The 26,045-nt window shown below is 48.3% G+C and overlaps 1 protein-coding gene across 4 annotated transcripts in view; it reads right to left on the bottom strand.

Annotated features, from left to right (window-relative positions):
- PKNOX2 (PBX/knotted 1 homeobox 2) overlaps positions 1-25,512 on the bottom strand; it is a 655,223-nt gene extending 629,711 nt beyond the window's left edge. For 2 of the 4 annotated variants that reach the window (XM_039496651.1, XM_039496659.1), the window contains exon 1: positions 25,445-25,512. The gene's annotated coding sequence lies outside the window, so the exon portion shown is untranslated. Of the gene's footprint in view, positions 1-24,328; positions 24,358-25,444 lie in introns of those variants that run through there. The other 2 variants (XM_039496654.1, XM_039496653.1) reach the window with 2 other exon arrangements.
- Positions 25,513-26,045: the final 533 nt, after the last annotated feature.

Below are 26,045 nucleotides of genomic sequence, written 5' to 3'. Positions count from 1 at the left end.
CCATGGCCAGTTTATATCCATTTGTTCCTGTGTCAACATTGTTCTTTAACTTAACTAGCTCTTCACCGTCTCTGGTATCAACCCCCCAATGTATTTACAGAGAGCAATCATATACCCTCTCAGCTTTTTGCAAGAAGCCAAGCTCTTGTAGTCTCCTCTCATAAAACAGGTCCTCCATTCCCCGCATCATCCCAGTAGCTCTTCTCTGCACTTGTTGCAGTTTGAATTCACCTTCTTGAACATGGGTGATCAGAACTGTGCAAGCTGCTCCAAATGAGCCCTCCTGTAATGCCAGCCCTGGTCCCTCTGCACTCTCCTCACCCTCGTCTGCCCAATCTCTATGCCCAGGGCATGGGGACCCTGGATCCGTGAAGAACGATCTAGAAGAGACAAGGTACAGTGCTGTAAAGGCAAATGAATGCTCTTCCACATGGGAAGGGGAGAGACCTATAGACAGAGGGCCTTCCATGCAGGCATCTCCAGAAATGATCTGGGCCATTTTCTGTTACAGGCTGACCTAGGGGCTAGTGCTGAGTGAGACTTGGAAGAACTATGGTATGGACCTACCCAGGAACTCAGCAGCTGGACCTGATTTTAAAGCCTCTCAGACACGGTGGGTTCCAAGATTCAACTCCAATGTGAGTGGTGCTGCCTTTGCATTTCACTCAGGAGAGACTTTGGGCAACAACAGAGAAGGGGCAGACAGAAAGCAGGGTGAAAACTGAGCTGAGAGGAGGAGAGAGAAAATTCTAATGAAAGAACAAGACATGAGACCAGGACAGCCACTTCCACTAGCCTATAGCAGCAGGGGGCTGTTCATCCCATCCCCCCCCCCCCAAACCCATCCCAGGCTGCCCTTTGGCTAAAACACTCATTGTGCCACCCTCTGGGAGCCAAAAGCCAACGTCGGCTCTAAAAGGAAAGATCAGAGACTGGCACTAACAACCTGAACATGGCAAACCCCTGTCATCTGAGCGCACCTCAAACATCGCCAGCACACCGAAAGCAGACAGATACACACATGCCCCTCTAACAATCCTTGCGCGGTCACTGTACGGCAACATTCAGATGGAAAAAATCTACACCTTGGAACAGTACAAAAATAAACATTGCTACAGAAAGACGCAAAATGACTTCACAGTCTTATATGCCACATTAATTAGAACACTCTCTTCCACTTGTACAGGCTGAGGGGCTTGCGTTCCCTTTCTGATTTATTGCTAAGGAGCTTTAAAAATGTCTAAAACCATTTACACACCCCATCATGGTGGGAATTTGCTGGGGGATAAGGGAGCTTGTAATTGCTATTCTAAAACTAGCTGCATAAGCTTGGAGGAGTGTTTAAAAAACATTTTAAGGGTTTTATAAAGCTATAAAATGCCTTCCAACAAACCTAAAAATGATATATCTAAAAAGACTAGTCTTGCTTCCAACAGATAGCAGCCATGCAGCAATACACTGCTGATCAGATAATGCAAGGTTCTTGTAGATAATGCTGTTGAAATGAAACATATTTTTGAAGGGATTAAGGGAATTATTTTGAAGAGTTTTGACTTGCTGCTTGATTCCTGGTGCTATTTTGTCAAGCAGCACAATTGTAACAATGAGAATGACTTCCACAATCAGGTGCCTGCAAGGAGCCACAAACTTCATTTCAGGAACATGCTCTCCACAGAGTCTCACGCCCAAAGTCCCCTCCGGACCACACAGACCTTGCTTTTGTTTATTTTATTGTTGTATGTTACTCTGTTTACATCAGAAATCTGGAATCATGAAACTGGGGTACAAGAAAATGGTTTTTATGCTACAGAATTATATTGCACCCTGGAAACCTGGCCAAATTCCCATTCACATTCTGTCTGGCCACAGTTAACGCTGCAAGTTGGGCACGGTGTTCTCTACTGACCATCCTGAACTGTTGTGCTGTGTTGCTGTGCATTTCCAGGGCTGGATCCTCCAAGCACTAGCACTTAACAAACTGGAGCTGGAGGTGTAATTCCCAGTTCGGATAAACATCCCTGCAGTAGCTCTGATCAAGCCAGTGCACTTAAAAATAGCAGCACAGCTGTGGCTGGTTGGGCGATGTGACAAGCTAGCCCCCAAGGGCACAGGTAGGGTTTCAGACAGCAATGTACTTGGGGCAGCCTTGGCTGCATTGCGAGGGTCAGAGCTCCATCTCCAGTGTAGACAATCCCCTCAGACCCACATTAGGTAGGAAGCGTTTGCGGGGGCAGATTTTTAAACAGAAGTATATAGAAGCGATGCCTGTGTTTGTCTGTAGCTCCCAACCATCCATAATTTGAAGCCACTTGGGAATGTTCTGGAGGTAAGGTCTCCAGATTCAACCCTAGAGTTTGATCATTCAGGCAGTAAAGTCCATAAAGCCTTTGGAATCCATCTTAAAGATACTGCTATATACACAGACGTTCCTTCTCACTAGTTCTAATGATACTCTTGTGTCCTTCCCCTCAGGTCTGGGCCTCGGCAGGTTGAGAATTCTGGTCCCTAAGGGGGCGGGGAGACGCAGTGCTAGCTCATTCTTCCCATTGCCACCGTTTTTAATTGCTTGTGGCTAGGGCTGTCGATTAAGTGCAGTTAACTCTTGTGCTAACTCAAAAAAATTAATCAGTTTTAATCGCACAGTTAAACAATAGAATACCAACTGAAATTATTTAATATTTTGAATGTTTTTCTACATTTTCAAATATATTGACTTCAATTACAACACAGAATACACAGTGTACAATGCTTACTTTATATTATTATTTTTATTAAAAATATTTGCACTGTAAAAATGATAAAAGAAATAGCATTTTTCAATTCACCTCATACAAGTATCATAATGCAATCTCTTTATTGTAAAAGTGCAACTTACAAATGTAGATTTTTTTGTTACAGAACTGCATTCAAATACAAAACAATGTAAAACTTTAGTACCTTGGTCCTACTTCTTGTTCAGCCAATCGCTAAGACAAACAAGTTAATTTACATTTACGGGAGATAACGCTACTGGCTTCTTATTTACAATGTCACCTGAAATTAAGAACAGGCATTCACAGGGCACTTTTGTAGCCGGCATTACAAGGTATTTACATGGCAGATATGATGCTCGTTTAAAAAAACAAAAACAAAAAACATTGATTAAATTTGTGACTGAACTCCTTGGGGGAGAATAATATGTCTCCTTCTCCGTTTTACCTGCATTCTGCCAAGTATTTCATATTATAGCAGTCTCTGACGATGACATAGCACACGTTGTTCGTTTTAGGAACATTTTCACTGCAGATTTGACAAAACGCAAAGAAGGTACCAATGTGAGATTTCTAAAGATAGCTACAGCACTCAACCCAAGGTTTAAGAATCTGAAGTGCCTTCCAAAATCTGAGAGGATGAGATGTGGCGCATGCTTTCAGAAGTCTTAAAAGAGCAACACTCTGATGCAGAAACTACAGAACCCAAACCACCAGAAAAGAAAATTAACCTTCTGCTGGTGGCATCTGACTCAGATGATGAAAGTGAACACGTGTCGGTCTGCACTGCTTTGGATTGTTATCGAGCAGAACCCATCATCAGCTTGGACGCATGTCCCCTGGAATGGTGGTTGAAGCATGAAGGGACATATGAATCTTTAGCGCATCTGGCACATAAATATCTTGCAATGCCGGATACAACCGTGCCATGCGAATGCCTGTTCTCACTTTCAGGTGACATTGTAAACAAGAAGCAGGCAGCATTATCACCTTCAAATGTAAACAAACTTGTTTGTCTGAGTGACAGCTGAAAAAGAAGTAGGACTGAGAGGACTTGTAGGCTCTAAAGTTTTACACAGTTTTATTTTTGAATGCAGGTTTTTTTGTACATAATTCTACATTTGTAAGTTCAACTTTCATGATAAAGAGATTGCACTACAGTACTTGTATGAAGTGAATTGAAAAATACTGTCAAGTATCAGAGGGGTAGCCGTGTTAGTCTGGATCTGTAAAAGCAGCAAAGAATCCTGTGGCACCTTATAGACTAACAGACGTTTTGCAGCATGAAAAATACTATTTCTTTTGTTTTTTTACAGCACAAATGCTCATCAAAAATAAATATAAAGTGAGCACTGTACACTTTGTATTCTGTGTTGTAATTGAAATCAATATGTTTAAAAATATAGAAAACATCCAAAAATATTCAAATAGATGGTATTTTATTATTGTTTAACAGCGTAATTAATCACAATACATTATTTTAATTGCTTGACAACCCTACTTGTGGCGCTTGAATGAAATCCAAGGCGAGTGATAAAACCGGCCAGACTGGGTCAGACAAATGGTCCATCTAGCCCAGCATTCTTTCTTCCAACAGCAGCCAGCAACAGGTGCTTCAGAGGGAAGGAACAGAACAGGCAATCACTGAGTGATCCACCCTCTGTCATCCATTCCCAGTTTCTGGCAAACAGACTAGGGACACTCAGCGCATGGGGTTGCATCTCTGCCCATCCTGGCTAAGAGCCATTGATGGACCTATCCTCCATGAACATATCTAATTCTTTTTTGAACCCGGTTATAGTTTTGGCCTTCACAACATCTTCTAGCAATGAGTTACAGAGGTTCACTGAGCACTGTGTGAAGAAGTACTTCCTTGTGTTTGTTTTAAACCTGCTGCCTATTAATTTCATTGGGTGAAATTTAATAGGCAGCAGGTTTAAAACAAATAAAAGGAAGTTCTTCTTCATGCAGCGCAGTCAACTTGTGGAACTCCTTGCCTGAGGAGGTTGTGAAGGATAGGACTATAACAGTGTTTAAAAGAGAACTGGATAAATTCATGGTGGTTAAGTCCATAAATGGCTATTAGCCAGGATGGGTAAAGAATGGTGTCCCTAGCCTCTGTTCGTCAGAGGATGGAGATGGATGGCAGGAGAGAGATCACTTGATCATTGCCTGTTAGGTTCATTCCCTCTGGGGCACCTGGCATTGGCCACTGTCGGTAGACAGGATACTGGGCTAGACGGACCTTTGGTCTGACCCAGTACAGCCGTTCTTATGTTATGACCCCTGGTTCTTCTGTTATGAGAAGGAGTAAATAATACTTCTTTATTCACTTTCTCCACACCATTCATGATTTTATAAACCTCTGTCATATCCCCCTCTTGGTCATCTCACGAAAACCCAGCTTTTCTGATACCAGGTAAAATTCAAGGAAGTTTAAACTCAAACAATTTTAAACCATTAATTCTAATGGTGCAGCAGCATCGCTTATGTTAATTCTGACACTGCTACTACAGGAAGCAATTATAGATCAGTTTCCTGACTTTGGGTGATGTGACTTTAATGGCCAAAATCCTGTTTTGAGACACACTCTTTACAAGTTTAGAGTTGTCGTGAAATAACACATCATTTTATAGACATGTTTAAAGTAAAGCTGGGATTTTCAGATCTCAATATTTCACAGGTGAAAAACCAAAGCAATAGATTGAAAACTGGTAACTGAGCAATTAGATTTAATTATTTTATTGATAGTACAAAGCAGCACCATTGTAGCAGTGGAAAGTAGGAGCACAGCCTGTGCTTGCAGAAAAATGTGGTTTTAATTATACGTATTTTCATAGTTCTTGCAACACCTTATTACAGTTGAAAGCTACATATGATGGCACCTTTCTAATCCACTGCAGTTGTATTTCACTACAGCGCCTCACAGACATAGTAATGCAAACCAGTGCATATGATCATGCATTTTCACCATGCCCTCTTCTCTGCTCTGGGCTGTGAAATGCCTGTAATTTAAAGAACATTTATTCACCTCTAGACCGCACATATTCTGGACATTTTAACCAGCCTTGGATAGTAAATTGCAACAAAATGCAGCTTTCACCAAAGAGGCTGTTAGTTAACATGTGTAGGAATGAAGGACAGATTTCCTTTCAGCAGCACAGCTCTGGCATTTACACAAAGATCTAATAAGCCTGGTGGCCATACCAAGAGCATCTCTTCTTTTAGTCACTGACATCCCAGTCAAAGAATACTTGTAGAAATTGTGCCAGAACCATAATCCATGACAAAGGGAAGAACATTAATACGGTTGTCGCAGAGCCAGATTCAGATCTGATGCAATTACATGGGTGAAACATCACTGGCTTTAGAGCTGCACTTATACAGAGTTTGGATTTGGTCCATCATCTTTAACACACTTAACTAGAATCCTCTTTTAGAAGTGGAGGGGGCACCAATGCAGATACCTATAGTTATGTGAGGAGAGACACCCTGCATCAGACAACAGCAAAAAAAAAATTGTTTTTAAAGTCACAACAGTTGCTTGGAGACTGCCATGGGGTGGAGAGAGAGAGAATTTTGATGGTGACTCTTCTTGCATTTCCCAGAATTTCTTCCATCTGCAGACTTTCAAAGTCTTGATTTGTGTGAAGCAGCAGCATGAATGATGGCCAGTCATCAGAGTCGGGTAAGAACAACACAGTCTAGACTAGAGCATCTGGGCAACAGGGTGCTCAGACTACAAGGAACTAGAGTCACAGAAGTTTGAGGTGAAAGACACGCGTGCATCCATCCCATCCCATGGGGTCATGCTCAAACCACGGTTTGAGCATTGTCCTGTTAAACCCAGGGTTGTGAGTTCAATCCTTGAGGAGGCCACTTAGGGATCTGGGGCAAAAATTGGTCCTGCTAGTGAAGGCAGGGGGCTGGACTCAATGACCTTCCAAGGTCCCTTCCAGTTCTAGGAGATTGGTATATCTCCAATTATTATTTTTATTGGGGGGATTTGATAGCTGCTTTCAACTACCTGAAAGGGGGTTCCAAAGAGGATGGATCTAGACTGTTCTCAGTGGTAGAAGATGACAGAACAAGGAGTAATGGTCTCAAGTTGCAGAGGGGGAGGTTTAGGTTGGATATTAGGAAAAACTTTTTCACTAGTAGGGTGGTGAAGAACTGGAATGGGTTACCTAGGGAGGTGGTGGAATCTCCTTCCTTAGAGGTTTTTAAGGTCAGGCTTGACAAAGCCCTGGCTGGGATGATTTAGTTGGGTTTGGTCCTGCTTTGAGCAGGGGGTTGGACTAGATGACCTCCTGAGGTCCCTTCCAACCCTGAGATTCTATGACCTGTCTCTAATGCACCCTCCATTGTAGTTCTACAGATCCCAAGCAAGGAGATTTTTGCCATTTCCTCTAGGAGATGAAGCCCCAGCCTGACCCACCTCACTGTCAGAAAGTACTTCTTGACATTCACAGTGTTGCCAGCACTCTTGGTGGTGTTTTTCTTAAAGCCCCAGATCCCAGAGCCAGGTGACCACATGAGAAGCCCTTGTGAGTGTACAGAAACAAAAGCTTGAAAATGTGACCCATAATGGCTCAGACATCAGAAAGTAAAGAAAACAAAAACCCAAGCTTTATTTTTTTTTTAAAAATCTCCTGATTTTTAAGCCAATCTCATGATTTGGGGGGAGGGGGCTGACTCATGATTTTTGAACACTTGGGGTTGACAATAGTGTGTTCAGCCTGACTTTTGCCTTCTTAATTTCATCTCATTACTCCTAATGTTGTTAAGAAAGGACTCCAGTCCATCAGCGTTAGTTCTGCATACCAAACATTAGACTCCCTCCAATCAGAGGGAAAGAATTCTTAGAATAGAGCTTAAGTATCTTGTCAATCAGAAAGGGCATTACGGAAGAGCAACTCTGACCAAAAGACACTATCACCCTGGCAAGCCTTTTTAAAAAAAATAATTGCACAGTTCTTTCCAAGGGCTGTACATCTACATGCCTGCAAATATTTAACAAGTGCTAATTCAAACATTCACAAATGTTAGATCCTGACAAGATAGCTGACAAATGCTTAATTTAATTCACCAACTTTACTTTGTACAGTGTCAGCTCTGTCTGGGAGACATGGGAGCATGAAGAGTTCCAAAGCACAAACCAATGAAATCAGCGAGGGAGCCAAGAAAACATTCTGATACCATTTACATGGCTGTAAATCCAGAGTAACTCCATTGGAGTCACTGGCGTTTCTCCAGTTTTATAGTACTGTAATGAGTTCAGCACGTGCCATTTTCTACCAGGCTGCGTGTTTTGCTGCAAGAAAGGTGAGGTTCTGACAGGGCTGTTCAGAGGCAGACACGTGTATGCTCTGACCAACAGCAGCTGTTTCCTACCAGCGATTTCTGCTGGGGATTGACTTGAGAAACAGCTCAATGGAGACCTCATCAAACTACCTGCTTTTCTGGTGCTGCCCCATCTCCAAATGTTGGTGTGAAAATCTGTCAGTTCCTTGCAATTACCACAAAGAAAAACTACAGTGCAGCCCTTAGTGACAAAAAGTGGCTTTAAACATCATCTGAGCTGTGACAGGGACACATTAATTCCTCCTCTGACTAGGGGGAAAAGCTGTTTGCAGGGTTGTTGTAGCCGTGCTGGTCCCAGGATATTAGCGAGAGGAGGTGGGTGAGGCAATATCTTTTATTAGACCAACTTCTGTTGGTGAAAGACAAGCTTTTGCTCTACCCAGAGCTCTTCTTCAGGGAAAAAGCTGTCAGTTATTCTCAGGGACCACAATTACTTTCTCTCCTTCTTACTGTTATTTTGAGTTGGAATCTTAACAGTCTGACTAATGATGCCATGAAATAATTTTTTTCTAATTAGAGGGCATTTGTTCTTAACGGGATTCCAATTCCAATTCTCATTAGGGGGAAATCTGCTCTGTGTATACTAATCACATATTTAGTCTCTTCTACAGCTCCGTAAAAGCTCTCCAGGATCAGTCTAATGATCATTACGACCCTCAGTTTGGTGGAGGGTGGTTGCTAAATTACTTGAGAATTGAATTATTCAATCACACATGTGAAATTAGCTTGAACCTAGAGAGCCTAGCCCCAAACAATTAAAGATGCTCCTGACTTATGCTCACATAAACCTACTGGGGGGTAGTATGAAGGCCAGAAATGCCTCTGTGCTGGTTGCTTAGATCCCAACACCATACAAGATGTTTTCAGATAATGGACCATATCACCCCTCTGACTTCTCCCTCTGACAGATGAAAGAAATAGAAAACCCATTTCAGTAGCTCAAAAAACTGTTGGATGCCAAGGAACCAAGCCTAAGCAGTAGCCCCTTCGCCCCCCTCCTGCTCCACTGTCCCTTGCCCAGTCCTGCAGATGCACTTTTGCTAATGTAAATCTTTCTGCAATCCACACGGGACCACAGAGGTTTGGGCGGGGAAGCCACTGGCAGAAGGATACCAATGGCAGGGGGTTTAAGAAACAGTGCAGAGGAGCCAGCCCCACCAAAAACTCCAGGCCTCTGCAGATCTCCAAGATCTGTGCAATCTCTGTTGATCTTGAGACATCAGCCGAGGAAGATCATGGTACCCCAGTCACCCCAAAGGAACTCTGCACCCATGTCCAGAGAGACTTCCGAGTGCTTTTAGACTTTGTTCTGCAGATGGACGTGATCTGGCCCAATCAGCTATTTTGTCCCACTCAGCCTACGGCTCCAGAAGAAGTCATTCCTCTCTTCTATTTTCAAGCATGCACAAGTGTAGCATGTGCTTTGACACTCCAGCTCCTGCCCTGCTAGTGTCACCAGTGGGCCATAAAGCATAAGCCACCAGCAGGGCAGAGAGCCAAGGACCAGCATACTCTGGAACATCTTCAGTGGCCATTTAGGCCATTTAGGTATATGATTTATCACAGATCTAATGATCTAATGATCTTTGGTCTCCAGAACCTCAACACAAAGACTCCCCCCTGGAGATTAATCTGGAGAATGCTGTTCAGTCTCACTATTTAGAAAGCTCACATGAGGGTCATTGTTACCTCAATTTACAAGCAATTCTTGCCGGTTTCATTTTGGTTGAAAAATATATGGTGGCAAACCTGCAGCAGCACTATTAGCTTCCTAGGGATGTCCATCCAAAGCAGAGAGCCACAGATTAAACAAACCCTGCTGCTCTATGATAGCAGGCTGTGGCTGTCAAAAGTGTCAACAAGGATCATCTTCTTAGTGACTACACAAATAGAAAGAATGAGGATCATTGAGCAGTCAGCATCCTACACTATATATAATCCACATCCAGTTGCAATCACAGCCTTTCATGTCCTGGAGCAAAATAAGCAGACAGTATAGTTCAGTCTGAACAGTCATCCTGCGACCAGATGGTACAAGAGCCCCTTTACTTGTTGTATGTCAGGATCCCAGTCCCAAAGCCCTATTAGGACTGGATCTAATTTCAAATGCAGTTGGGAAAAACCAGACCATTTTTCAAGTTCTAGTTACCAGCAACATCAAAACACCACAGAGGATGGTCTCAGACCATTTATCGACATCCTGCTGCTCTTGATAAACAATTAAGTTCTCTTGAGTTTTATTTGTGAGATGAACTTTAATCTCCCCTGGCTTTTGGCAGATGAGTTAGGGCTTCAAGGCCCCTTGTTTATTACTCACTGTGAGGCTCTCAGACCAGGTGCCAGCTTATGCCAAGGTCAGTAGGCATCACTGAACACTGAAAAGTGCGTAGCTGGAAACCAATCCTACTCACACGTCTGTTAGTATTGATAAAATATAAATTAGAGTTAAGTGAAGGTGCTCCTAAGATGATGGGAGAGATTCTTCTGTTGGCATAGTTAATCCACCTCCACGAGAAGCAGTAGCTATGTTGATGGGAAAAGATCTTCAACAGACATAGCGCTGTCTACACTGGGGGGTTAGGTGGGTATAATTACGTCGCTCAAAGGTGTGAATTTTTCATACCTGAGTGACATAGTTATCCCAATATAAGTCTGTAGTGTAGACTGGCTTCAGTCAATAAATCTTGAGCTAGTAGTATAGGATTGGCTACAAGAGTTGTCTTGGGTTTGAGATCTGACCTGGGGTAAGTGACTGATCCTTTGGGACTGGGATTAACTTGGGTATTGTGATTTTTGGTTTAAGGGTCCATCTATCATCAAGACAGGCTTGCTCGGGTGGCAAAATAGATCGGAGTGCCCAATGGGACTGTCTGACTCCAGGCTAAGGCTGTATCATGCTTTGGAAGTTCACTCTAGTCACGTGGTTGCTGAAATCTAATTACAGAACATACAACCTTTTGGGATTTGTGCCCTACTTTGTGATAGTCTTCCCTGAGGTTGGCATCCACGTTCATGAGCCTCTCCAAGACAGTTTGACACCCATATCTCAATCAAATGCACAAGGAAATGGGTTTGCTGATTTTCACTTTACCCTTGTGCATATGAAAAAAGAGAAAAAAAATAGTCTCTTTCCTGGTGGCAGGAAAAATGGGGAAGGCAATTCAGCAGAAAGAAAAAGAAGGGATTTATTTATTTTTCAATTATTTTATTTTTCAATTAATCATTGAATTTTATTTATTTTAATTTCAGCTGAGTCTTTGTGGATAGAGTTAGGATCCCAATATGCTCGTTCTAGGCTCCTAACTGGCTTATAGAACTTTTGTCGCCTCCCCATCAACTCTGACCAGGAAATGCTGTCACCATAGTAACGATGCACTCGTTTTATATTTTATTTATTTACTGTAAGTGGAAGGAGCTATTGGAGTCTGGCATTGTATAAAAGACAAGAAAAGACTCAGGAAAAAATTAGAGTCCCAGCTTATTTCTTTGTGCTCCTAGATGTTCTTACTCCCAAGAGCAACCTTTCAGGGTATTTCTGTTCATCTGAACTTTTGCTCCTTCTATGAAAAAAGAAAGCAATTCCAAAGTTGTTAGATACTGTATTATCAATTCACCTGTCTAGGCAGGAAATTGCCATCACATGGGCACAGCCTGCCAGACACCCTAAGGAGAATGGGTTTAGCAGCCTCAGCCATAAAGGCTCAGGACAGAGTTTGGAGTCAAAAGGTGGTGAAATTACACACAAAAGTACGGCTTTATCTAACCTGTGCATTTCCCATCCTCTTACAAATCTGAAACATGAAAGTTGTTTAAACAAGACATCAGGAGGCTGGAGGCATTTCATGTGCATTGCCAGAAGCGATCGTTGGGCATAAGATCGTTTGATTTTATCAGTCATAGGGATAAAATCAACTAGCACCGTTGGTCAGATAGCCCACTTCAGCAATATAGCCTGGCACACTGAGTCCTGAGGACCACAGTTGGGGTCAGAAATGGACATTGTCTGCCCATCGACTGGCAGCGGCCATGTGGGCATCTGCAATTAACCACACTGCATCAGAACAGCAATAATCCTACGGCTCTTTTAGATGCCTGGAATAAAGCCATGCAATGTGGTCATGGACTTTCGGCACTGCCGACCTTCCTGGTCTAAGTGTATTGTTGTTGTTGTTGTTGTATATTTTTCTAGATATTACAGCATGGCAGGGGTAAGTGTCACAGTCTGGTTTTATGACCAGCTGGGGCAATGTAGAATTAGACCATTATCGGTATTGTGCATCAATGTAAAAATAAAACCCAATCTTTGTTCAGCTGAAAAGCAGTCCCAACTGCATAGGCACTAGTTCACACCATTCTGAAACTTACCACATACACCCTGAACTCTGTCTACATGAAAATAATACATTAACTATTAGGAGCAGCAAACATCCAGAAAAGACCAATGGTAAATGCAATCACGCAAGGAAAAAATCACCAGAGACTCAGTCTGTACCTTATGGCACTGCTCCTTCTCCCACAAGGGTCCATGGCAATATTTTCACTGACTTCCCAGGTACAGAGCCAGCCCTGAAGCCAGTCCCCTTTGGATAGGTGTTAGTGCTCCACTACCCAAAGTTCAAATAAAAGGCTGCTAGGCCCCTACTCTCTAAAATCTAAAATGCTGCTGTTATCTTTTTAGGACAAAAATCACCGTGTGTAACAATTCTTTAGAGTCCATTCCTGCCATCCTTACTCACATGGAGCAGCATTGTATCTTCAGCCCCAAGTACTCCGCTCGATTGCAATGGGCCTATAACAGAGGAAGGGTGTAATCAGGTCCTTCATAATTGTATCCAGCCTACTCTATTGTTCAGTAAAACTGTAACAACATTAGAAACTGGTGAGAGGGCACATGGAACACTGGGAACAGGAGAACCAGATGCCACCAAGTTGGAATAAAGGTTTAGCACCTGACAACTTATATTGCAGTGCACAATTGCCACCAATTGCCACCAAGGGTTTAGGACAGAAGTAAGAACAAAGCTAACAACTAACTCAATCAAATTACCTGGTCATCACTGCCTGTTTTCCTACAGGTGCCTTCAGCTTGAGTTTTGCCATGGAGCAGAGTGCATTGAAATAAAGCAATCAAGTTGTATCCCCAATTATCAGCCGTAGGTAAATCTAAGAGAGCCACACACAACAGCTTGTATTTCCCATGGAATGGTAACTGGTGGGATATCACCACAATTTCACTTCATGTTTCGTGACATTCCAAGAGAAAAAGAGAACTCCTCTGCCCCATCAGACAAAAAGAAACGGCTCCATTTCAGAGACTTATATGAACTCCTATTTAAAGAAAGTTCCTCCAAATCTGCACAGGATGGAAAGGGCAAAATACAGCTCTCTTGCTGCCAGTCATCCCACCATTGCACCTAGAAACCACTGAGCAATCAGAAAGTTCACTGGAAAGGCAAGGAAAGCACAGGAGTGTGGAGGTGCCAATACACTTGGGTGTTTGGGCTTGTAACTCACTCAGAGCTATTAATGGTGAGTGAACTTCTCCTAACACAAACTGAACCAAACAGACAGGGCCGGTGCTACCATTTAGGCCAACTAGGTGGTTGCCTAGGGCGCCAAGATTTTGGGGTGCCAAAAAGCGCCCCCCCCCCAATTTTTTAAAGCCGTTTCAGCGGCCGCTGCACTGGAAGGGAGAGGGAGTCTGAGCTGCCCTGGGTCAGCGCGCCGCCGGCAGCTCAGGGGTTCCACCGCGCAGTCACTGCTTCGCTTCTCCCGCCTCCCAGGCTTGCGGTGCCAATCAGATGAAATTCAATGTTAATAAATGAAAAGTAATGCACACTGGAAAACATAATCCCAACTATACATATAAAATGATGGGGTCTAAATTGGCTGTTACCACTTAAGAAAGAGATCTTGGAGTCATTGTAGACAGTTCTCCAAAAATATCCACTCAGTGTGCAGCAGCAGTCAAAACAGTAAATAATGTAGGGAATCATTAAGAAAGGGATAAATAATAAGACAGAAAATATCATATTGCCTCTATATAAATCCATGGTTCGCCCACATCTTGAATACTGCATGCAGATGTGGTCGCCCCATATCAAAAAAGATATATTGGAATTAGAAAAGGTTCAGAAAAGGGCAACAAAAAATGATTAGGGGAGATGGGAGCAATTGATAAGACTGGGACTTTTTAGCTTGGAAAAGAGATGACTAAGGTGGGCTATGAGAGAGGTCTATAAAATCATGACTGGTGGGAGAAAGTAAATAAGGAAGTGTTATTTACTCATTCTCATAACACAAGAACTAGGGGTCACCAAATGAAATTAATAGGCAGCAGGTTTAAAACAAACAAAAGGAAGGGTTTTTTTTCTACACAATGCACAGTCAACCTTTGGAACTCCTTGCCAGAGGATGTTGTGAAGGCCAAGACTATAACAGGGTTCAAAAAAGAACTAGATAAGTTCATGGAGGATAGGTCCACCAATGACTATTCACCAGGATGGTCAGGGATGGTGTCCCTAGCCTCTGTTTACCAGAAGCTGGGAATGGGTGACCGAGGATGGATCACTTGATGATTACCTGCTCTGTTCATTCCCTCTGGGCACCTGGCATTGGCCACTGTCGGAAGACAGGATACTGGGCTAGATGGACCTTTGTCTGACTCAGTATGGCCATTCTTATATACTGAATCACTAGCTGTCCCTCAATTTCCCATCCAAGTACAAATCAGACTCAACCTTGCTTAGTATTGCAGATCTGTGGAATGTGCTTGATAATAAAGGGCCATGTCATGCCTCTGCTTGCCCTAAGGGCTGCTAAACTCCTTCCAGATGACAGCCTTTCACAAAGGCCAATCTCACCCAGTAGAGCCGCACTCCAGAATTACAAGGTCATTGTTCAGCCAAAAGCCAGCCCTACATTTGGAACTAAATTTAAGTGGCTTTTGTTAATTCAGGGTACTTTTCTCTGCTCTCAGAACACACACTGGCCTACAAAAATGATTTTCTTATCTCTGAGACTTCCTTACAGAGATTGTTACTTAATAAGGAAATGCATTATCTGAAGCATATTTATGTTTGTGCTCAGAGACTGCTGTGTCTAGATAACCTTATAGACCATCCCATAATGGATTATCCCTGAAATTCTTTGCAAAAAATGTCCACTACTGGCCAATACTGTTCACTGATATGGTGACCTATACCGGTGTATGTAATGGGGGCAGCGGTTTGTATACCTAGGATTGGCAGATCTTGCACAGAGAGACACTTAAGCAGTGTACTGCCCCATAAACGTTTTTAAATTCAATAATTAGAATTATTGCTTCCAAGCAATCAGGAATTTAATTTCTTCCAAATATGGAATTTTAGACTTCTATATTGCACCATTATGCAGTAAGAGTGGTAGGAGTTGGTGGCACATATGAGGGATGTCAGAGTGAGAAGCATCTCAAACTTGCTATCTATGTTCACTCACATAAGAGGTCACACCCCAGTGTATGGCATGAAACAAGGTAAGTGTCATAACAATCCAAAACTAGGAGTCACTAAATGATATGAATAGGCAGCAGGTTTAAAACAAACAAAAGGAAGTTTTTTTCCCATATAACGCACAGTCAACCTGTGAAACTCCTTGCCAGAGGATGTTGTGAAGGCCAAGACTATAACAGGGTTCAAAAATGAACTAGATAAGTTCATGGAGGATAGGTCCGCCAATGACTATTCACCAGGATGGGCAGGGAGGGTGTCCCCAGGGCCGGCTCCAGACCCCAGCGCGCCAAGCAGGCGCGTGGGGCAGCATTGTCCCGGCAGGGCGGCATTTGGCTCCGGCGGACCTTCCGCAGTCATGCCTGCGGGAGGTCCACCGGAGCCCCGGGATGAGCGGACCTGCCGCAGGCATGACTGCGGAGGGTCCCCTCTTCCCGCGGCTCCGCTTGAGCTCCCGCAGGCATGACTGCGGCGGGTGTGCTGGTCCCGCAGCTCGGACGGAGCTCCCGCAGGCACGCCTGCGGATGCTCCACCGGAGCCGCAGAACCAGCGCACCCGCCGCAGACACTTCTGCCCCGGCCGCGGGACCGGGGAAGGGCGGCGAGCGCGCCGCCCTGCTTGGGGTGGCGTAATTTCTAGAGCCGCCCCTGGGTGTCCCTAGCCTGTTTACCAGCAGCTGGGAATGGGCGACAGGGGATGGATCACTTGAATGATTACCTGTTCTGTTCATTCCCTCTGAGGCACTTAGTCCTGCCATGAGTGCAGGGGACTGGACTAGATGACCTCTCAAGGTCCCTTCCAGTTCTATGATTCTATGAAAAAGGATGACACATGCCACACAGTACTGCAACCCTACCCCGAGTTTTGGACAGGCAGTTTCCCTCCTGCAGCTCACTTGCATACCAGTTTTAGAGAGTTAAAAGAAAACTGGAATCAGTTTGTTTATCCAACGGGGGTGAAGGCTTGAGAGATGACTGCGTATTTCTCAGTCTATTCATGCTTTGTTTCTCTGGAAATTTCATAGGGCTGAGCTGACATAACTGGATACAATTTTCCTGTACATGAGCAATAGCGAAGGAAGATTCTGCCTGCATGTTACAAATGAAAGTACTATAGTCAAGGTATAATGGGGTGCATTCACCTCTCACAAGCACCCCCTGGCCGAGTGCTTGTACCTGTACTCTCTGTTTCTGGTGGATCTTCGGTGACTCAGGCCTCTAGCCGAGTCACTCAGTCTGTATGTGTGATAAAATCAAACCCCTTCCAGGATATACGTCCAACAGGTGGCCTCTCTCAGCACCTTTAGTAAGGTCCATTGATCTGCAGCCCTATCTGTGGGCTTTCTCCTCAGTCAGTCCAGCAGGGCCTATCACAGTACCCTGGTTCAAACTGTCTTTCACTCTCTTCTGAGCTCTTTCAAGTTGTCCCTGCTATTTATGCAGGCCCAGCCCTTGTGTGTGTTCACATCCCCCAGAGCTCCCTCCTGGGAGACTCTTCACCACACTGGGCCTTTCTGGCGCCAGCTCTTCAGCTGGGCCACTAAAAGAGTTCAGTTCCTCTTCTGGGGTATATCAAAGTCTAGGCCACTTTCCCAGTGGCTTTCCCTCTACTCCAGGTCCCAGCCCAGGGACTCTATACATAGCAGCCATCCACCATGTCCCTCTAAATAAACTGTATTGTTACTACAATTCCCTGGGCCACTTCCCCATGGCTCCAGCACATTCGTCACCCTTCCCTCTGGGCCCTGTCCTGCTGGAGTGCCAGCAGCCAGCCAGAGACACCATCCACCCTCCTCCAGCTCTAACAAGGAACTGAATACAGTCTGGCCCCTGCAGCTCCTCTTCTATTAGCCTCCTAGGCTCTGATTGGCTGCGTCCCACACAGCCACTCTAGGCTGCTTGGAGGACCTCTCTACTGCCCTTTTCTGGGGAAGGGTGTGGCAGGGCCTCAAGGCCCCCAGCAGGGGGCCTCCAGACCTAGTCCACCCCATCACACAAGGCCACGCAGAGCCAGCAATAGTATTGATTTGCACTCTGCTGCCTGCAGGGTCTGGTGCTGAACTCTGCGGCTAACTGAAAGTTCTGCAGCTGCACAAAGCGGGCAAGCTTTCTAAACCACTGAATTAGACTTCAATGTCTAACACGCATGGCGGTCTGCTGTACTATTTGCTATTTAATTCAGTGCCATGGCCAGCTGGTAATGCTAAGCCATTTCTTTTATTTCATCACTGAGAGCTCAGTTTGTGGCAGAAGTCAGGGTTGCAGCACTTAGGGAAGGATTTATGTAGCCACTAGGAGGAAGCTTTCTTCCTACCAGGGAGTTCGGCACCTTGAATGATCAAGGCTGTTGTCCATAGGGGAGGGGCTGTCAATGAGAAAGGAGCCTTTCCTCTCCTCCCCACTGGCTATGGAGGACAGTAGTGATGTGCTGACTCCTAGCCACTCATTCTCTCCCTCTGGCAGGGTAGGAGTCCCTGTGGATCTTTCTCCCCAGGGCTTCCCCCATCCTCTGCTGTGACTTCCTAATTCCTCCCACAGGTCAGTTGTCTCAAAATGTGACTGAATGAGGAGCAATGGTGAGGTCAGCACTCTGCACCCACTGCTAATGCCTTAGCTCACTCTGGCAGAGCTGGGGGGAGGGAAAATGGGTCCTGTGAGCTCAGGCAGACCACTGACCAACAAGCTTCTTATAATCTGCCCAGCAGAGCGAGGACATCACATTGCAGGGCAAGGAAAAAACTTTCTGTAGATCCCTGTGCAGAGTGGCTACAGGATCACAAGCAGCACTGAGCCCTGTTTATCCCTGATCATTGCTGTAGGGATGTGCAGCACTCTGGAGAGGGTCACAAACCTGCAGGATGCTCTTGAGAGCTGCACGTTGTAGTTGGACTTCTAAATGAGCTGGTAAATGTGAAGTGCATTTAGCCAGACTGCTTCTTCCTGCCTGCCCGTGTGCAGCTGCTGCTCCAGCCAAAGTTAGCATTAATTTCTGCTCAGAGTTTCTGATTCTACTTTTCCTGATGGTATAATGCCTCACAGTGTTATATTTTATGGTCCCACCCACTTCTGATCAATCCCCATCTCTGTTTTGGCACTCTCCCACCACAAACCTGGACACACTGCACCAGCAGAGCTGAATGTGCTGTGGATGTTGCTGCCACACCCTTAACCAGGTAAGTGACACCAAGGTTTAAGAATCTGTAATGTGGGGGTCAGTTAATGACAACTGTAATTTCTCACGACTTTTGCTGGTGACCGCATTGCTAAGTGAGAGGCCAGTAGAGCAGCCCAACAAGAGACTAAAAAGGAAAACCGCTAACCTGGATCAGCTAATAAAATAAAATGATAATAAAAAAGAACAACAGGGTCTAAAATCTGCTATTTATAAAAGAGCGTCTGACTGTGTAATCAATATTAAAGCAAGTTAGAAGCTTCTGCTTGGCTACCTGAGTGAAAAATCATGTGAGTTCTAACAAGCTCCCAGTCCTCACTTTTCAGCTCAGTGATGCCAATGGGAATTCATTTTAGTGATCAACACATTTCACCCACTGGGGCCAAAACTCACTCCAGGGCAATCCCTGCAGGCTGCTCGTGTGCTCTGTGGGGAGCACTTTGGAAAGTCAGCACCTGTGCTCAAAACTGCAGAAAAGGGTAAGACAGGTGGAAGATCTGGGTGCAGCGGAAGCCAGGGAAAAACATCCCTTGCCCCTCTGTGATGGGGGTGTACGTGCCCCACACTGGAGACAAAGGGGATAAACCCACACTCTGGGCAGAGGAAGCCACACCCCCTCGCTCCTGCCGGGCATGCTCCAACTTGAGCAGCATTGTAAAAGGGAGTAGCCCAGCTCAGTCTGGGCTGACCATTGAGGTGGGAGGACGCCCGTTGCAGATGCCTATCTGGGAGCTGCTGGAGCCCGAGACCATGGAGGCCAAGCCTGCCAGGGTCTGGACAGACATTTGGCTACTGGTGGACACCCAGGGGACATTGGAACTGCTGGGAGCTTCACAGGCCAGAGCCCCAGGAGACCAGGCCACTGGAAGACATGGTAGGAAGTAGCCTGGGAGACTAGACAAGGATTCAGTTGGAGGACTGGGAACTAAGTCAGTGTGTTTTGGTCGGATCCCTGCTGACACAGAAGTGAGTACACTCACTGCTGACAGGGCCCTGGGCTGGGACCTGGTGGAGTAGCGAGGGCCTCTGTCTGCCTACCCTAGCTACTCTCCCCCCTTCCCTACCAGGTGGTGGCCCATCCCCTCACTGGCCATCAGGCTGCATCACCCTATGAGAGAGGGCAGCCATATGGACTCTGGCCGTTGAGCCACACAGCCTTGTAAGGGAGGGCAACTGTATTGATTCTGGCCACTAGGACAACTGCCCTGAGGCTAAGGGTGGTCAGGTGGACTCAGGCCACAGGGTTTCAATGCCCTTTTCCTCCCTCAAACGGGGACAGGGTGTACTTGCCCCATGACACCCTCCTGCTACCAAAAACTCATATGAAGAGGCTTCCAGCTCATGGAAGCCAGACAGCCTTCTGCTTTAAAGAGCTCAATTTTCAGAGGGCAGGTAACTCTGCCCTTTCTGAAACTCCAGCACCTTTAACGCAACCCAAGTCAGGGGCCCAGAATTGCTGATTATTGGACTATCTTGGCCTGGGGCTCCTGGAGCTCCTTGACACCGCGTGCTAAAGCTGCCCATACTGATGCTACCAGTTCCACAATGAATATCTTTTAAAACGAGACTTTAATCAACTAAACTTTAATCCTGAGCGCTGGATCTCAGCCTTGGGAGTTCAGTGAAATGGGTCATTTCCTACTCCTTCTTCCTGATTTTATGCTATGAAGAGGAAAAGTCACCATAAGACTTTTTAAAACCAGGTGAATCTCCCTTTAGCATGTCATTATCCAGAAACCCTTTGTCCAAATCACCTCAATGTACGCAACTGTTTTGTGCGTCAGCGTACTAATTCTGAGGCCAATTTGACATTGTGATTTTTAAGAGAATGGGGGAAAAAAGGAGTCAGACTCTGGCTCATAATGGAAATTGAACTGCAACCTTAACTGTGCAATGCCCGCAGTCACCCCACAATGACTCTCACACACTTACTAGTGTTATTTAATGCAGGGAATCCCCTTTTAAAGTCAACTGTAAAAATAGTAAAAAGTAAAACCTACTGGTCAGATAAATGTAAGGAGGCAGTTCAAACTAATGACTAGAGAATAAAGCATGTTCAATAAGGCCAGAAAGTGAAACTGAATATGTGACTATGTGCAAATAGATAAACAATTTAAAGGTCTCTGATTCATAGGTTAAAGCTAGTTCTGGGGTCACAACCCCCTCTAATTAAAAACAAAATCACAAAAAGTCCTACTGAAATGTGCTTTATACTGGCACCAGCCATTTCAGAACTTGCTATTGTAGTACTTTTAAAATCAATTTTATTATTTACAACAGCAAAGCTGTTCCACCCCACATTTAAAATATATTCTGACTCTCACAAGACTTGTCAGAGACAGCTGCCTTCCCCCACATTCCAGCCAAAAATAATAACAGAACAGAGCTGTTTGGAGGAGACTTAATCTAATCTTCATTGCTTCAGTTTTAAAATATCCTGCTTGGTTTAGGGTTTCTTGTTACATGGAGGGATGTGTTTTTAGTGAGATAGATCTTAGCTGAAAGGCCCTTCATAGAAGCTTCATGTAACTAGAAACCATGGAAGGCCAACTCTGCTGCAACCTAAACAAAAGCCTCCAGGAGACATAGCTTTAAGCAAACTGCACTGAAGTTGAACTTTTACAACCGTTGGTGTTAATGCCACTGGGGTTTTGTTTAATTTAAACTCTGCACCAAACCTGGATCTCAGCTACTCCAGAGTCTCTCTGGTATAATCTAAAATACTTAAAAAAAAAACCTTCTAGTTACTTTGGATTTGCCCTGGTGGAAAGGGGACCAGACTCTGGCTGGTGTGCTAATACCTGAAGCCTGTGTTTTCTAGGCCTTCAGCTAGATAACCTAATGCAATGACACACTTAGTAAGAAAGGACTCTCAGTCCTCCATATGAAACAGAACACAAGGGGATAAAGAAAGCAAAATGCAGGGGGCTCCTCTGCACCACTTGTGAAAACTCAAGATTGAAGAAGGTCTGAAGTGAGACCTCAGAGACAGCACCAGATCAGTAAATCCAGTTCTTCCAGAGATTTCCACAAATGCTTCCCATTCACACTGGCTAACACAGGCTTGCAGGCGAAAGGGCAAGATTTTGAATATTGCATCATTATAATATTCTAGGTCAATTCAACTGGCACGTAACATACCGAATAAGCCCCATGATCAACACAGTTGTGAATCCAGGGCTAGCACCTAAACCAACCATCATTCGTAATTACCTGCCAAGGGCCCTGTGTGCACAGAATTGTCAAATCGATTTTAAAAGGTTCATTTCAAAACGGAATCCAGAGAGTCTGGAGCGGAGGTCCTTAGCCCCAGCACTGCCGGAACAATGGAAACAGGGCACCAGCACTCAAACAAAGAGTTGTCCTGTATCCCCTCGCTGGCCCTGTCTCACACTCACGCTCTCTCCTGTACACAAGGTGACATATTTTGACAACTTTGCTCTCAGCAAAGCACTGCAGCCCCTCACACGGTTCAATCTGCAGGAAGCCACCAAAAAGCGCTTGAGCAAGCCAGGCAAAGGGCAAGTCTATCAGTGGGTTTGATTTTGCGGACTTTCCATATCCCTTTTCCTGTCTTCCTCCAGTCCCTCTTCCTTCTTCCTGGAACCTGCTCTGCATTTAATTTAATCCACACACTTTCCGTCCTGTCCCAGGCACATCCCTTCTGGCTCTGAACCTCCAGCAACTGCATCGCTCACTTAAACATCTCTCAGCAGCCCCGTGCATCACAGCGTGGAAAAGAAACCGCTACTGCACTGCTGCTCGGCCCCTTTCACTTGAGATACAGCCCGAGAGGGTCATTCAAAAACCCAGGCAAGGCTGAAATATGGGGGAGACAAAGCTTCTGAGAAGCAGAAAGCTGTTTTGAAAAGGCAAAGGTGTGTTTAGTAGAAGGACACTTGATCTCATCTTCTCGCCTTAGCCCGTTTGAGGAAGATTCTTCTTCTCAGCCCATACAGACTAGTAAAACCGAAGCCATGATTAAAGTTTAATGTATTCCCCCCCATATTCACGTTGTTTGCTCGCTCTTGGCGTTCCCTAGTCGCACACCACAACCGAACTGCCCTCTCTCCACTTTGGTCCTAAGCACTTTCAAACCCAACGCGTAGGCTCCAGCGCGTATTGGCCCGGACCGGGCACAGCACCAGACGGGACACACTCCGTGCCAAAGCCGGCACAGTCCCACCCTCTCCTGACGGCCGCGGAAGTTATCATGCCTGTCGGATCTGCTGCTCCCAGGACAGAGGTTCTCCCGATCCCATCACTGGCTCACACCTGATGTGCTGGGAGCCGCAGGCGGGTCAGTTACAGCCAAACCCCGCGTGGGCAGGCCTCGCACTCACCGAGTAACCGGCTGGGGCGGGTGTGACAGGCGGGCAAGGCCCGCGCAGGGCAGCAGCCGCTCCCGTGCCAGGGGACGGTCCCATCCGTGCAGCCGAGCGCTCCGGTACGAAGAGCAGGCTCCGAATAACCCCCTGACTGGCGCGATTCTGGGGGAGCCGGGAGTGGGCGCGGACCCTAGGCCGAGCTTTGCCCTCACTCACCCGGGAGACTGTGATCGGGCCCAGGGCGCTCGCCCTTCCCGCACTAACGTGGCTGCTGCCCCAGGATTTCACTCACCCTTCGGTTTTGCTGCGCGCACCCCGGGCCAAGCCAGACAGCGGCCGGGACAAAGCTACCAGCTCCAAGCCAAGGGCTCCGAGTCCCTCCCCACCGAGCCGGCGCGGCGGGTACAGCGGGGTCCGGGGAGGGCACCGCGGGCAGCCACAGCCGCTGCCGAGCGGGCTGCTCCCGCCGGTCCGCAGCGCGTAGCGCCAGCCTGGCTCAGCTCAGCACCGCTCGAGCCGAGAGCCCCAAGCGACACGGGCCGGACTGCGAGACGCGCCTGGCGGAGCTTCCTCCTCTCGCCCGCACAGAGACCAGCGTGCCCGCAGGGCACGGCCCGGGCCCCCCGCCTGGGCCGCCGAGCACCCAGCTCCCCGCCTGCCCCGCTCACACGGCGCCCCAAGCACCGCCAGCCCCCCGCCCGGGGCTCCGCACAGCGCCCGCCGGCGGGATCGGCCCCGCGGTGCCAGAGGCAGCTCGCCGGAGGCTCGCCAAGGGAGACCATCGCAGTGGAGCGCCGGAGCTCCCCGGCCAGCCCGGACACGCGGCGCTCACCAGCCCGGCTGCCGCGGGCTTTGGCTTGCAGCGAGCCCGGAGCAGCCGCCGTGCGGGCGAGTCCGCATCTGCCTGCCCGCCGCGCTGCTGAGCCCCGCCAGTCCCCGAGGAGCAGCGGGCTTCGGCCGCAGCGATTATCCTCGGCTCCCGGCCCAGCTCTGGGCAGCACCCGGTCCCCTTCCCTCCGGTGAGTGAGCGGGGCTACTGGAGGCATCGGGGCCGGCCCCGGGGCGCGGGTGACTAGGGCAGGGGAGCGGAGCCGCGGGCAGCCGAGACGCGCCAGCCTGGGGGCTGCCCAGTCCGCAGCGAGCAGCGGCTGAGCAGCCCGGGGAGAACAGCGGACTCAGCCCAGTTCCTGTCCGGTCCCCGGGCTCTCCCCTCCCAGACCGCACTAACCCTGGGAGGCCGCCGGCGCAGGAGCTCCGGGTCCGCAGCCCATCGCAGTGGGGTAATACTGGGAGCGCCGCGCGGCGAGGCTGCCCCGAAACCCTCCCCTCAGCCCGCTCCCGCATCCCGCACAAACTCCGCAACCCCGGGCTCAGAGCTGCGGCTCCGGGCAGCCCATCCTCCATGGCCCGGTTCCCAGGCCAGGGTCCGGAGCTGCGCCTCCCGCAGCCTGCTCTCCGCATGCCCAGCCGGCCCCCATGCCCGCCGCTCCGCCAGGCACTGCCCCGCCGCTACTCCCCAGCCTGGCCCGCGAAGGGAGCCGGGCCCCAAGCCGCAGCCTGCCCAGCTGCCGGCAGCGAAACCCGGCCCGGAGCTTCCTGCAGCCAGGGGGAGGGAGTCAAGCGCAGAAACAGCCGGTCCTGCCCTCTGCCCCTCAGCCAGCGACCGCTCCTGCCCCGCGCCTCGCCCGCCCCGCACCCCCTGCCCCTCCGACCCCGCACCCCCAGCCACTCCAGCCCCCTCCGACCCCGCACCCCCTGCCCTCCACCGCTCACCGACCCCGCACCCCCTGCCCCTCCGCACCCCCTGCCACTCCAGCCCCTTCGATCCCGCACCCCCTGCCACTCCAGCCCCCTTCGATCCCGCACCCCCTGTCCTCCACCGACCCCGCACCCCTGCCACTCCGACCCCGCACCCCCTGCCCTCCACCGCTCACCGTCCCTGCACCCCTGCCCCTCCTGCACCCCTGCCCCTCCGACCCCGCACCCCTGCCCTCCACCGACTCCACAACCCCTGCCTCTCCAGCCCCCTCCGATCCCGGACCCCCTACCCCGCACCGCTCACCCACCCCGCCGCACCTCCTGCCCCTCGAGCCCGGGCCGACCTCGCACTCCCTGCCCCCTCCCCGACCGCACCCGTCTTCTGCCCCCGCCAGCCCCCCATGCGGGGTTACCCATCGCCGCCTGCCCTTGCCCCGCGCCCCCCGCCCGTGCCTGCCCTGCAGCGCCTCTGCCCAGCCTCGCAGCGCGGCCGGCTCCCTCGCCAGCATCCCCTGCCCGCAGCCGGGTCCCTGCCCGGCTCCGCCCGCCCCTGGGTGCGCGCTGGCCGCGCTGAATGACAGCTTACCTGCACGCCAATCTTCATCACACTGACACCGGCCGGGCCGCGCAGCCTATACTCACCGCCCGCCGCCGCGCGTCACGGCCCCGCCCGGCCCGGCCCCCGCCCCGCGCCGGCTCCCGCCTGGCTCCCTCTAGCGGGCCGGCCTGGGCCGCCGCTACCGGCTTGCGCTGAGCCGCTCGGCGGCGGCGGCTTCTGTCCCCCGCCGCGCCCGGTCGGCCCCATCCCCAGCCAGCCCATTGCAGGGACACTGGGCTGAGCCCGGGGCTCAGCTCCCGCACTCCCCGTACCCGCCAAACAGCGGCCGCGTTGGGAGACCCCCCAGGGGTGGGACTGGAAAACACGGTAGCAGCAGGGCAGTGCGGTGCTAGGGGCTCAAGCTCCCCCCACGCCTTTTGTTTGGTTTCCTATTAACGCCTTTCAAAGGGGATTTTTAAAATCTCATCCCGAGCCCTAGATGTGGGTAAGCGGGAACCATGTGTACAGTGGGGGTACTGAGAGCCGGGGAACCGAACTGTAAACCCTGGATATAATGGAAAACCATAGGCGCTGGAACTATGGGTCCAGCACCCCATGGCTTGAAGTGGTTTCCAGCATATCCAGGGGT

This window comes from Mauremys reevesii, linkage group 12 (genome assembly GCF_016161935.1).
Source record: "Mauremys reevesii isolate NIE-2019 linkage group 12, ASM1616193v1, whole genome shotgun sequence".
Classification (NCBI taxonomy): Eukaryota; Metazoa; Chordata; order Testudines; family Geoemydidae; genus Mauremys; species Mauremys reevesii.
The sequence above is the reverse complement of the archived record's forward strand: the minus strand, read 5'-3'. Positions and strand labels throughout refer to the sequence as shown.